This window comes from Nematolebias whitei, chromosome 10 (assembly GCF_014905685.2).
Source record: "Nematolebias whitei isolate Nwh7 chromosome 10, NemWhi1, whole genome shotgun sequence".
Taxonomy (NCBI): Eukaryota; Metazoa; Chordata; class Actinopteri; order Cyprinodontiformes; family Rivulidae; genus Nematolebias; species Nematolebias whitei.
In genome coordinates, this window is record NC_056507.1 from 6744866 (window position 1) to 6748659 (window position 3794).

Consider the following 3794-nt stretch of genomic DNA (forward strand, 5'->3'; position numbering starts at 1 on the left):
AGTACAGTCATAATACAGTCAGAGTACAGTCAGAGTACAGTCAGAGTCGTCAGAGTACAGCCAGAATACAGTCAGAGTACAGCCAGAATACAGTCAGAGTACAGTCAGAGTACAGTCAGAGTAGTCAGAGTACAGTCAGAGTACAGTCAGAGTACAGTCAGAGTACAGTCAGAGTAGTCAGAGTACAGTCATAATACAGTCAGAGTACAGCCAGAATACAGTCAGAGTACAGTCAGAGTAGTCAGAGTACAGTCAGAATACAGTCAGAGTAGTCAGAGTACAGTCAGAGTACAGTCAGAGTAGTCAGAGTACAGTCATAATACAGTCAGAGTACAGTCAGAGTACAGTCAGAGTACAGTCAGAGTAGTCAAGAGTACAGTCAGAGTACAGTCAGAGTAGTCAGAGTACAGTCAGAATACAGCCAGAGTACAGTCAGAGTACAGTCAGAGTACAGTCAGAGTAGTCAGAGTACAGTCAGAGTACAGTCAGAGTACAGTCAGAGTACAGTCAGAGTACAGTCAGAGTACAGTGCTACAAGAAGCGAGGGGTTTCCTTTGTCTGTCGAGTTCATTCAGTTCCACGTCATTAACTCTGTCACGATTCATTCACCGGGACGATAAATTATTTATGGTTTGTTTATTTGCTGTAGTGATTGGAAGCTGAGGTTTATATGCACAGCCCAACAGAACTTGATGATTAATACAGTATGTTACACAGCTGAGCAATTAATATTTTCTTTTTTTAAAGAAACCCTCTCTGGCAACCTTGACTGAACTGCCATCTGCAGAATTGTCCAAAGTTCTGCACGTGACTTTAAAGTGCTGGTGATATGAAATTGTTCTAGTAAGTTTGAATGGAGTCAGAGATCAAATAATATTCTTTCAATAAACAAAAACCAGGAGTTTCCCTGTGATGTCACTTCCTGTTTCATTTTCTGCACCATGTTAAAAAAATATGCCAGTTTTGTGACACGATGGGTAAAATCACGTGTATTATGTCAATTTTCTTAAATATTACGATGTTTTCTTCTACTTTTTGTATTTATAGGATATGCATGTCACAGGGACTTCAAGGTCAATTAGTGACAATAAGGTTCAGTGTCGGGGTCTTGTTCTCCTGAGACTGCAGGTTTGATCCCAGGTTGTGTCAGAAAGGGCATTTACCAAATCTTTCATGTAAGATTTCTTGCTGTGGTGAGCCCTGAAAAATGGAGCAGCTGAAGGGAGTTCAGACGAGAGTGGATTTTTAAATAAAATTGACTCTTGAGGAAAAGAAAGTTAAAATTAAGGTTCTAGCATTCGTTTAAAACAGGGGTGTTCAAACGTTTTCCCAGGTGGGCCAGAACAGTCTAGATGAAAGGACTCATAGGCCAGAAAATTTTGAATTTAATAAAATAAAATAATTTAAAAAGCGTGATTTTATTTTCCCCCTCATTTTTAAACTTGCAACAACTTGACAACATTTTGGAGAAAGCCTAAAAGTTTAGTTTAAATTATTGTAGATTTAGAACATTAGGAACCTCATTAACCTTTTATTTATTTATTTAAATAATTTAATTATTAGATTTTTTTGGGGGGGTCCGTTATTTGTTTTCTTGTGCTTGGAAAATTCATTTTCGTTTATTTTCACAGACAAAAGCCTAAAGTGAGTAACTGTGCTTTAAATATGGGGGCGGAACTTCAAACACCCGTTTGGACCATGGATGGTTTGAAGGGACACTGATAAAGTTGATCTTGTATGTCGAAGATACTTTATATTTTAAAACAAAAATAATTTCTCCCCATCGATCATTTAATCAACTGAAATTATTTTCTTTGAAATCACTTGTTATATTTAGCCAAGTGTTATGAATTATCATCCAAAATTCTACTTGTTGGTAGGTCAGTGATGGTTTGTTGTAGGATACAGTGATTAATTAGAACTAAATATTTAATATCGCTCATTTTGAGAAGATTATTTTAATCTGTTAAACCTAAAAATGTAAGAAGTATCACCATTAAGTCTATAGAAGGTCTACATCGGCATCAACCTCTTAAGCCTGTGGGTCAAAATGATACCACTCTTTAACACACAAAATCACTCCAACGGCCACAAATGGCCCCCGGGCCACACTTTGGACATCCCTGATTTAAGGAATGCATATCGCCCACCACCTTTCAAAGCAGTTTTAGACTAAGGTCATCCTGTCAATAAAAGGACAGTTGTAATTATTTTGGTCAAACCTTTATAAGTGATGTCCACCGACATGTTGCCGCTCCAAATGTTTGCTGGGGACGACTCTCAGCTACTACCACAGCAAACTATAGCTCAGAGTTGGACAAATTTTTGTGTCATCTAAATTTGAATATCTGTGACAACCATTTTCAATTGGACTGACATTAAACTTTCATACATGTACTTTGTACATGTACACAAAATGAGTATTTTCTGAGAGTTTAAATAAAATCTGTTCGATAGTTCGTGCAATATTTTGCTACAAGACGAACCAGGTTATGTCAAAAATGTTGACGAATATTGTACAATACGCAGTAAACGGTACGTGTTTGGGGTGACTCAGCTACTATCACACTAAATTTAAGCTTAATGGAAAATTGCCAGGGTTAAACTTATGTTGTTTTTGTCAAGTTTGATAAGCTGTGGCGGCCATCTTTAATCGTGTTGACTCCAAAAGCTAATGGGTTGTTGACGTGCATCTATTTGTTACTTTTTGAACGTTTCATTAAAGTCTTGCCAGTGATTTAAAAGACGTTTTGCTAAAGACTAAATAGGGCTGACTACAATAATGATTGTCTTTGTCTCAAACAAAAGTTTAAAATGATGGTTGAGCTCAGATTATACATTGAGGGGTGAGTCTCAGCTACTTTCGCTAACAGACACACACAAGAAAGCCCTTTTTCTCCTGCCTCTTAAGCACGTGATGAAAATCTTTTCCCTCATTAAGTTTTTCTTTTGCAAGGAAGGGAGAAAACAGCTGTTCTGATTAGTAGGAGGTGGGTCATGATTACTAACGCTGTCTTTTCTGCTGTGGTTCCAACGGCTTTGGTGCTAAATGTCAGAATGGCTGATGCAGCGGACAAGAGGTGGGTGGTTTAATGTTGAACAGGGGGTCCATTAGAAGAACATGGTCACCTTGGAAACACTAAGAGCATCTTTGATGGCGTTTTCTTCTCAAGTTGATTTATTTAAAGTAAATTACTGTAATCGCTTCAAAATTACAGACGTAGAACAGAACAATGGGTTAGGTGCCTTGCTCAAAGGTACATAAGTTTAACCTTTGATGACGACTTCGAAAAGACGGCAAGAAATAGTTGTTTTATGTTTTACCTGTTTTATGTTATAACTGTTGTAAGACAGAAAAACACAGGTTTAATTGACGACTCAAAACATTTGCAGCATCCACTGATGTTATGGAGCCACGGTCACAAATTCACATCCGCTCAGTGCTGTTTAATAAAACAGTTTGTTGCACTTAAACGGGAGATTCTTTAAACATTTAGAGGAACATCTGGCCAAACGGAAAAAGTGGCAAATAATTTTTTATCCCTGAACATTATAAGTTGATCTTTCTTTGGTGCATGTAGTTGAGTGTGCAGCGAGAATCACAAGAGCATTTAATATTATAAACGGGAAAAAAAACATGTATGGCAGGTTGTTTTACACTTAACCAAATCTTCTATGAATCTTTGCTTGATAATCTCTGGTCCAATATGTAGCAGTTGTTTTCTTTGGAACAACCAACAGCACGTTTAGGGGAGAGGGTAGTTTTTTTGTTCTTCGCTGCAAAATATTTCTGT